This window comes from Drosophila montana, unplaced genomic scaffold (assembly GCF_035044405.1).
Source record: "Drosophila montana isolate Dmon_TW-CO22-7 unplaced genomic scaffold, ASM3504440v1 contig_3733_1, whole genome shotgun sequence".
Classification (NCBI taxonomy): Eukaryota; Metazoa; Arthropoda; class Insecta; order Diptera; family Drosophilidae; genus Drosophila; species Drosophila montana.
In genome coordinates this window covers 2,841,823-2,852,594 of record NW_026998620.1, presented here as the reverse complement: position 1 = coordinate 2,852,594, position 10,772 = coordinate 2,841,823, and the positions used below count along the sequence as shown (strand labels likewise).

Here is a 10,772-nt window from a genome sequence, read left to right as displayed (position 1 = left end):
GGTAGAACCTTTACACCAAAATATGGTGTGCCTAGCTCTGAGATATACCCCCCGGAATTGGAAGAACCTACAAGGACTAATTGACAGACAAAGCTGTACATCCCTAGATGGACTCGGAGATGCTTTTTTTTTGTCTATAACAAACATTGGCACAACTTGAATATACCCTTTCCACTTATATTACTTGGGTACGGGTTAAAAATAAAAAAAATGAAAATAAAAATGTGCAACAAAATATTCCAATAAGCCCGCGACTCGCACATGTCATGCACTTGACTCTGTCGATTTGCTTAATTGTCCAAAGGGCAGCCGCCGATTGCCATTCCGGCTGTTAAGCCTATTGCTCATGTTAGAGCCGGCACTGACTGTGGCTGTAGTCCGCAGTCCAGGTTCAGCCACAGTCTGGGCGGGGCTGGGCGGGGCAGAGCAGACGGCCCAAAAACCGGCTCGCCAGCTAATTCATAGACCGAGCGCACTGTACATATTTGCCTTTGGTGCCAAGATGTGCAGTCATTTATTGTACAATAAAATCTGACAACTGCGACGCTGACTGCGCCGTCGACGTGGCAATCGCAGTCACAGTCGCAGCAGGCGTCACACGAACCTTCCGACGACGACGACGACAAACGTTAACGTAACGGCCTTTAGCCGCACCTGACGACGACGACGACGCCGCCGATTCGACCGCGAGCGAGATCGAGCCAACAAAAACGCCGCCCAAGAGGCAGCCGCAGACGCCGATGACAACAAACCCGTCGTGGCACTCGCAGACGCAAGACGCAGCGCGCTTCAGTCCGATCACAAAAGTGAAAATAGCAAATAAACAAAAAAACAGCAACAACAACAACAACAACATTTAAATATCGCGAGAGAAATACAAAACCGAAACTGTTTAAAAAGTCCGCGTGCCACCTAAAATGTAAATACATTTGCTCATCTGATTTCTAAAATTGATTACAAATGTAAGCTAACATATGTTAAAGCGAGCAGCAGAGCTGCAAATTAGAATCACGCGATCTGTTAGCAGACTAATTTTCGCTACCAATGCTTAAAACAAACTGGGAAATCGAATCATTACATAAGCGTGGGCGTGGGCGTGGGCCAAATAATCATGACCTCCTCGTCTAATTACATATGTTCAACGGCAGGCTACGTGACAAACATTTTAAAACCCAAAGGTCGCCCCTTCAACAGCCCCACGTTAGCCATGGAAAAGTTGGCGGCCAACTAATCAAATTCTGTTTTCTTCAAATTGTGTGCCCAAAATAAGAAACTGCAGTGGGAAATTTTCCATAAAATAAAATACCTAAAGAAAAAGCACCTAACGAATTTGTGCGCCGATGCGAGGGTCACACTTTTCTACAGAAAAAAAAAGATAAAATTTCCATAAATGCAAATTAATTCAGTATGTTTTTTCAATAATATTTGAACCGTGGAAAATTTTTCATAAAATAAAATACCTAAAAACGTTTCTAAAAATATCGTAAGCGCGAGGGTCAAACAGACTTTTGTACGGATGTCGGAAAAACAAAAAAAAAAATGCAAATTAACTTAACATATTTATGTCGATCTGGCTTTAAATAACTTTTGACAAGCCTTTGATATAAAATATTTAAATGTTATGCCTCAATATGCTAGAAATACCAAATCTTTTAAAAATTCTTAAATACAAGTGAAAGAAGCGCAAGAAACGGAATTAATTATTCTTTTGTTAATATTTAGCATAATTTAGCAATGCAGAACGTGTTTGAAATATTTTGACCAGATCAACTAACTAATATATGTTTTTTTTTTTTGGCTAAATATGTCACATGAGCAACCTGAACGGGTCCAAAGACAACAACAAAATGAATCTCTTACAGCGTTATCATAATTATTCCATTTATAAATTCTGTTTTACAAATCAAGTATGCGTAGTCCACACGTCTAAAAGTTGAACTTGTGACTGGTTCGAGGTCTCTTCTATTTCCCGGTCTACATATGTGTGGCGCACAGTAGGGCGAGCGCGGGTAACGGTATATGTATGTGTGTATATTTGTTTACCTGACAATGCGCACAACTATTTAAAAACAGCACGTTTAATTAATAATAATAACTGTGCAACGGCAACAACAACAACAACAACAACAACAACAGCGACAACAAAAAGTCTGTCAATTGCTAAGGGCGTCTGTTTCCGCAAATTATTATCGCTTGTTTAGCCGGGCGGACCGCGGACCGCGGCCGCAATCGCATTAGCATCAGTTTTTGGCCGCACAATTGCCCAGAAAATTCATAGAGAAAATTAATTAGTGACATTATAAATAAAGCATAAACATTTTGGTGGCAAATCATTTGACATTCAGCCGCTCACAAGCGACCAGTGCGCAAAAATAGCCAACGTAATAAAGTACAAAAAAACAACGAAAAAAACAGCAAAAAATAATCAAAAATAAACAGAAAACAAGAATTAAAAAAATAAAACAGAAAACGAAACCGAAATCAAAACAAAACCGCGCACTAAAACGTCGAAATTCTGTACAACGCCGGTCGCATTAGCGTACCACTAGCCGGTCACGTGGTCAGGGAGGGGGTAATCAAGCCCCCCCCCCCTTTACCGACCCTGCCTGGCTGCCTGCCGAACGGCGCCTTGCATAGACTTTGTGCCTGTCACATAATTTGCGGTCATTGCGATTGCCTTTTTTGCTGTTCGTTTCTTGCTTCTTGTTTCTTGTGCTCTTTGTGCTCTCTGTTCATCATCACTTATTGCATTTGTGTGACTCGTCACAAAGCAGACGGCGAGGGGGCGACAGTGCTTGGTGTGGTGGGCGTGTCGCGTGTGGCGGCCGTTGGCACAGGAAATCGTTGCCGCAGCTGTGCTCACAGCCTGGCAGACGGCCGACCGATACATAAATACATAAATACTAATAACAATATATTGCATTATTTTTCTATATTAGAAGCAAATAGTTGAAATTGTTGTTTGAACAATTTGGTACAATTTGCCGTCTGGTGAAATTGAAAATATATTTTTAGATGACAGTCAACAAAAAGTGGCTTAAAATATTTGTATGTGCGCAGCGCTAATTGATCAATCAAATAAAAAAAAACCAAATATATCCTCTTTTTTGTCAGACGCAGTCAACGCCAAAATTGTGTTAATTTAAAACTGGAATTTGATTAAAGGTAAGTGTGAATTAATGATGTGCCATTGGCGAAACTATTGGGAAATCTCACTTAGAGCATTGGGTGAATCATTTAACATGCGACACTTTTGCAAATTTATTCAAGGCATCCGGAGCTGCACACACACACACACACATATGCACATGCAGACAAAGGGTGGGTGGTAGTGAAGGGGGGGTTCGTTCATGGCATCTGCTGCTAAGCATGAAACATTTTGCAATGCGTTTGTCATGCAATTTTAATCGCAATTGCATTTTTAATTTTCCTCTTCCACCTGACGCTGGCGCTCCTCGCCGAAGGAAAGAAAAATGTGCGCAACGAAAAAGAAAGATGGGGCAAAAAACAGAAATAAAAGCAAATAAATATTAAATGCAATACACTCAATACACAGACAAGAGACAGCAGCAGCGACAGAAACAGCAGCAGCGCAGCAACAGCAGCAGCGCAGCAACAGCAGCAGCGACAGAAACAGCAGCAGCGCAGCAACAGCAGCAGCGTCTGCAGCAGCGGCAGCCAACTGACAAGCAGACAGCCCGTGGGCAGAGAATGACACGACAAAGCACAGGGGCGGGAGTGCGGGGTGATGGAACATAGTTTATAGAGAACTTTGACTAGCGGGTTTACTAACACATCGACATAGAGCGCATGCAGAAATGCGACTGAGGGTCGACAGGATGCGAGCCGGAACATTTGCATAAATCTACATTTAAATTTTCTCGCTTAGTTTTTTTTAGTGAAAATAGTATATTGGTTTTGTGCAATATACGCTTTGATGTACGTCTCTTCAAATAGAGTGTTAAAACTTATATAAAAATAGATGATCCATACACAGTTTATGAGCTAAAGTAACTCCTAAAGATCGATCCGAAAACTTCGCCTTTGTTCACCTGTCAAGTTAATAAGCTGTGGCAGAGTATTGCGCAGTCGATGCAACCCGACTGCAGCATCCCTACTTACTTATTATGTTTGCCAGCAGAGGCACCTTAATACATTAGCACGCTTTATAGTATGCAACGAATTTAGATTCTTGTGCAACCTCAAAGATGTATTTGAGTCGAGGCTTACGCAACGCGCCTTAAATGAGCCGCATTAACTATAACGGTCCGCTGTCAAACTATGTGACATTGACCAATTAAATGTGCGTGCCCAACACTGTCGGCCTGTCAGTTTGTCAAAGCAGGATTAACCTTTATGTAAATATGACAGCAGCCGCCAAAAGAGAGAGGGGGGCAACCGCGACAGGATACCACAGCAGCAGCAGAAAGGATCCAACCAAATACAGACACTCACACCATCATTCATTAGGCATAAATATTTATGAGCTTTCAATTGAATGCATAAATTGCATAAAATATTGATGTTCATATTGTGGCATTTTTTAAATTAACCACCGAATGGTTTTATATACCCTATATTATACCCTCCTTTATAAAGTAGGTAAGATAGGCTCAAAAGACGGCCAAATGTTTGTCTAGTCCGAATTTTTATTCATATATCTGATATTATTTTTCTGAATCCATGCCAATGTAAATATGTACTATTTGTTTTTTTACCCATTTATTAGTATTATTTATTATTATTACTCGAATATAGGGTATTTGAAAGTCAAGCACTCTCAAAAATAAACAATCTTATTTCCTATATTTATTTTTAATTGCCTTATCAGGATGTTGTTAAGCCTTCTGGACAGTTTTGAATGAAAAAAATGTTTTTCACGTTAAATTCCCACAGCAGAGGTAAATCACATTTCCCAAAAATTTGCTGCCATTCTCCACGCTTGTACAAAGTATTTTTAATGATAATATTTTATTACCATTTATTTTTTACAATCCGAACATATGGAAAATAAGGGTATAACGGGTATATGCAAATGCAACAGGCAGACGGAAGCATCTCCGACCCCATAAAGTATATATGTATATTCTTGATCAGCATCAATAGCCGTGTCGATTTGTCGGTATGTATGAATGCGTCGATCTCTTAACCTTTAAGAACTAGAGAACTTTTAAGCAAGCTTTATTTGAAATGATCAATTACTTGCCCCATATTCCATGCAATGGATAAAAATCGATTCCAAAACCAACATACACATAAAACATAAATTCCAACTGGAACTGCAGCCACTATCCTAAAGGCAGTTATTTTTCGTGTTTCATGAAGATCGGTTAAGATACACAGAAGTTATAAATAGATATAGATTAGATACAAAGCGATGGTAATTAGTTCGCTCCGTTGATGGAGGCTCGAGTTCGATCCCAGCAGGTGGAATATATTTTTCTATGATGCTAGTTATACCCCTTTACTAAGTTAATAGGTGAAGTAAAAGCGAGCGCATTGCCCGAATTACTTTTGGTTTTGTGAGAAGAAAGTTCAGGGTATTTGCTAGTCGGGTAATCTCGACTTCATCATTTTTTCTTGTCAAGAACAGAAATGCTGAAAATTAAATTCCAATTTGTAATTGCTTTAAGTAACAAAAACTAAAAAAAAAATGGTCTTAAAAAGCATTCACATGCTACTTATTTCCGCCAATTTTCCACAAGTTTGGTTGGATTTCACAAAATCGCCTAATATTCAATAAGTCCTTATATATAGCTGTAAGTATAAGTTGAAAGCAGATCGGAGTTCTTAAACTTCGGACCTACAAACTTTGATCCCGATATCGAACAAGAGGGTTGCGTCATAAAATTAATCATTTTATAGGCACTTTTTAGCTCGAATATAAAAAAGTTGTTGCATACAAAGTTGTTTGATATAACTATTAAAAAAAACACACAGCCAGCGCCCTTTAAGCCGGAATCATAAAATTCAATAATAATATTTAGCTAAAATTAAAACGAATTGATACTGAATTGATATATATTTACATATAATGGCTGGCTTTTACAAAATGATTATATGTTTCCTTTTTTGAACCAAAACGTACAATGAATGTTCATGCATTCGTTCATTCATTCATTTTTGTTGGTTTGGAAAAAAACACAAAAAAGTCGCTGGCAAAACGCGCGCGCTTTTTCGTACCTAGCGACTTTGCGTGCGCGTTTTTTAATTACTACAATTTGCTAAGTACTCAATTTGCATGGCACTTCAAGCACGGCAAAGGTTGGCAGCACACAAGCAACTAGCAACAAGCACAAAAACAACAACAAGCAAAAGTGCTCTAGTCGGGTGTGCCCGACTAGAAGATACCCTCGGCCGAGAACCAAGAGGCAATTTACAATCGTTCAGCTATTTTTTTTCCCTTTGCCACTAACATTTTACCAACAACCGACACTTGCCAATGGAACACCAAAATGTGAAGTTTGCAAATGTAACATTTTTCGAGCATAGTGGAATTAGGCTATTACATATGTACATAAAACATCAATAGGCACATAAACTTTATGAAGGCTGTGCTGCTTCTTTCCTTATGGGAAATATGTTCTTCAATAACTTCGCTGTTTATAGCCAGATCATATAAATTAAAGACCATATAAATTAACAAATTTATATATATTGCTAAAAAACTGGCGACTTATAACTAAACGACCTTAAAAGCTATTTAACAATTAAAGTAACTAAATGAAAAAAGATCCTTATAAACATTTCAGGGATTAAACATGCCTATTGAACATGCACAACCTACGCCATATTTATCTATCTATAGATATTATTCTGTAAATAAGTGGATATAGGAGAAAATTATGAACTAGTCTTACTTTGGATATACTAAAATATACATTTCAAGCCTCTAGCTTTAGTATTCCATAGACGGATTATAGAGACGGACAGACGGACATAGCTATTGGATCAGAGATGCTTTCTTTGAGCAGTTACATATATTCTCACAAACCCAATTCACCCCTTGCAGTGGATTCAACAACAACATCACGTGTTCAGCGCGTTCGCGTGACAAACAATTAGTTCACTGCAAATTGTTGCTGTCAATTTCTTGATTCGCCCTGCGTCCGAGCCGCAAATGATGTCAAAAGCATTTGGCATTAACACGTTGGTCAAGTAGTTTGTTGTTTTTGTATATTACCTGCTGTAATTGAAACACACAAAAAGACTTCTAATTGCAATTAATTTGAAACGCGTTCCACAGCGCTGCCCGCCTCTAAGGTCATAAATGTACCTAAAATGAGCCGCTAAAAAAATCTGCCATATCATAGTTAGTTAGATAATTAATTACGGGGCAAGTCGGTGCTTTGATGATGCTGTTTGTTGATGGATTGTTTAACACATAATGCAAATTCAAGTGTCGTAAAATAAAACTAGTTTCGAAAAAGTTCATTAGTGCGAACGTGTCGCCAATGCGAAGCCCAATGCCAGCCACTTCTGACTAATCAATAGAAAAATCGCAAAAATCGCACAAAGTTCAACGACTGCTGAAAGAGTTCGCTGATTGATTGCATATGACCCAAATTGAATTGCGAATCGATTCGGCCAAATAGCAGCGCATTTAGTGCAAACATGCAAACAGAAATCGAATTACAATCGAACAAACAAACAAACAGCCGAACAACTGTAAAACAACAAACATGCCACATGCCACATGCAACATGCAACATGCATGTTCCCAGCAATTATCAATGCAATTCAATAAAAATGCATTCACAAGCGCTGCATTCGTATTGGCGGGCATTGAACTACAGAGCACACTCACACACACACTCTCTCACACACTCAAAGGGCGTCTTGCAGCTTAACCTGTTCCCATGCATTTGTTGCTGCAACAACAACATTAGGAAACGCCAGCGATTCACAAATTAAAAAAACGCCCGCTTGCACCTTGTTACCAGACCTGCGTCAAGTTCCGGCCAGAACACAGGCCACGCCCACTTACCTGCAGCTCGCGCAGACAGCAGTGATAAATACGACGACAACAGACAACAGACCAGAGACAAGGAAGGCGTACAAGGTGCATCCTCTGCTTCGGCCTGTTGTTGGCTGTCATTTCAACTACATTTGGACAAAGTTGAGCCACAGCCATTTGGCTTAAGCAACCCCCCCCCCCCTCCCCATTCTTTAGTCCAGCTATATCTCTGAGTGCACTCATGCACTGAACAAAAAAACTAAATACAAAAATATATAATATAAGGAATAATGTTAAACATTTTGGTGAAACGAAAGTTTTTTGTTTTTTTATTCACTCCAACTTCAGGCATAGCTCTATGCATTGCCATTATTTTATATTATCTCGCCTCAATTGCAAAGAATATAAAACTTCTTACCTATTTATATTTGAAAAACATGTATTTTTCCAAAAACTTCACGCTAATTAAGTCGCTGCTTAGCCTTGGGAACTACCGAGCATATATATAAAAAAAAACAAAGATAATTAATTATAATATAATAATAAGAAACATTCATAAGAAATAATCAAACCAGCGACCTCTCTTTTGCTAGTTCGACGCTCAGATACATAATCAACGCTGACTCAAGACATCACATTCTCAACATTCTCACACTCATATGTCGCATTGTTGTTGATGTTTTTCCAAGAAATTATGAACACATGGAGTTTTAATTTCCACAAATTCTAAATTCTTTCCTAATATCTGAAGATTGCCAAATATTTATACTTGTTAATAGTTGTACATTTTGTATTTATTTCAAAAATTCGCATTAAGTTCAAGTCTTTTTTTGAAGTGCACTCCAAACACGATTATATATATTCCGGCTCGCTGAATTATTCCATGCGCCACTTGGGAAACCCCCTCCGACTCCCCGCCTCCCCCTCCCCTTTCCTGCCACACACACACACAGCAGTTAGTTAAAAGTTTTTTGAAGTCCAAGTCGGGAACGTGCACGAAATTGTAGCGCGTCTCTAATCATAAATCGCCGCATGGTTTGCATTTTAATTGCGCGTTTTATGGTCGAATTATTTATTTAGGAACGACATTTGAAAAAGCATAGAAGCAAATTTGTTGCTCGATAACAATTTGAATGCATTTTCATACATTTTGTGGCATTACGTATCATAGCCGAATTGATGCAACTATTTCGATTCAATAGTCTTGCATATCCTTTGCAATTGTCGACGCGAAATAGCATTGATGCCCAAAAGGGGGGTCCTGAGTGTGTATATTGAATATAAAATTGTGCAAACTTTTGGCGCCATTTTACGATTGCCGCAATCAGAGGCTGCAGCTGTTGTTGTGGTTGCAGTTGCTGTAATCTATAGAAATTGGCCGAGGGTTGTGCAGAAATTGTCGAAACCAAATCAGCCGTAGCAAATCCATAACAAAGTAATCAATGAAAGCTGCAAGCTAGGACTGACAAACAAGTCGGAAGCCAAAAAAAAAAAAAAACCGTTTCTTGTGGCTGCAATTTGTTGGCCAACACGCCAACAAGCCAACAAGCCAAGAAGCCAACGAACCAGCCAGCCAAATCAAACAAGCAACTGGGACAGCGACGATTTTCCATTCCTGTTCGCCTTGCTGGCTTTCCTTTCCTTTCAGCTGAAACCCAGACCTGCCGCTCGGCTTCTTGGAGTGCGCCTCAACGGCAACAAGAAGCAACAAAAAGCAGCAGGATAGTTTTGTGCAAAAGTTCGCCAGCGAAGTTATCAGGCTCGCATTGGCTTTGCTTTATGTGACTAGGCAGATGATTGCAATTGCAATTGTTGTTGCTGCTGCTGCCGGCAACTAATTGAATTGCTTGTTAGCAACACACAACAACAAAGGCCGATTGTAGCTCTTCTCCACACTATTTTGTTTTTTGGATACCCTTCTTAAAGAGGGTATTTCAGTTGGGTCATGAAACATGTAACGCATCGAAAGAGAACAAATAAGTTCTAGATCAGTATCAAGAGAGAAGTTGATATACTCATGTCCGCCTGTTTGTCTCTTTGCAAACTAATTTCTCAGTTTTAGGATGGATTTCGTCTAGTTTCGTCTTTCTGTTGCAGGTAGTACGTACGGATCGGGCTACTCTATCATAGGGCTGTCATAAGAACCATCTGTAGAAAATTAAGTTCTTGTTTAAACAATTTTTTTGCTTTGAAAATTATCTTGAACAAACCCCTCATTTATTACCTTAACAATGCTCCTTATAGATGAACCATATCTTACCAACATCCGACTATTATTTTATATTTATATATATATATTTTTTTTTATATATTTTTTTTCATTTTTTTATATAGCTCTATAAAAATTGCTCGAAAAATATATCTTATTAAAATGTAAAAAGCTGTCTCGAAACTGTTTACAGGGTAGTTTTTCAGTCGGGCAGCCCAGCTATTGCGTATTACTTGGCACAAGCTATTGTAGGCGGCGTTCGCCGACTGCAGTCGACATTTTTGTGCGAGAGCTAATTTTGGAAAGCCGCGCACGTGGCGTATGTGTAATATGCAGTACGCACTGTTGGGTGTTTGCATTTTGCATTTTGATAAAGTAGTTTCGCATATTTTGCCAGCATAATATGCCACCAAGCTGAAAGCAGTCCTGCCGCTGACTGAGCACAAGTGCGGCGCTGTCGTCGACATGACGGCAACGCCTTGTAGCCATGCTTGGCACGCAAGATTCTCATAAAAATTAGAGCCTGCACTGGGGCTGGGGCTGAGTCTGAGTCGATTCGAAGCTGAAGTTGAACTGGGGGCCTTAAGTGTGCGGTCTGCGTCGAGT

At 39.4% G+C, this 10,772-nt stretch overlaps 1 protein-coding gene across 1 annotated transcript in view; it reads left to right on the top strand.

The window, feature by feature from the left end:
• The first annotated feature begins 768 nt into the window (after positions 1 to 768).
• LOC135436688 (sodium-coupled monocarboxylate transporter 2) overlaps positions 769 to 10,772 on the top strand; it is a 49,079-nt gene continuing 39,075 nt past the window's right edge. The window contains exons 1-2 of the mRNA XM_064694375.1: positions 769 to 962; positions 3,115 to 3,165. The gene's annotated coding sequence lies outside the window, so the exon portion shown is untranslated. The remainder of the gene's footprint in view (positions 963 to 3,114; positions 3,166 to 10,772) is intronic.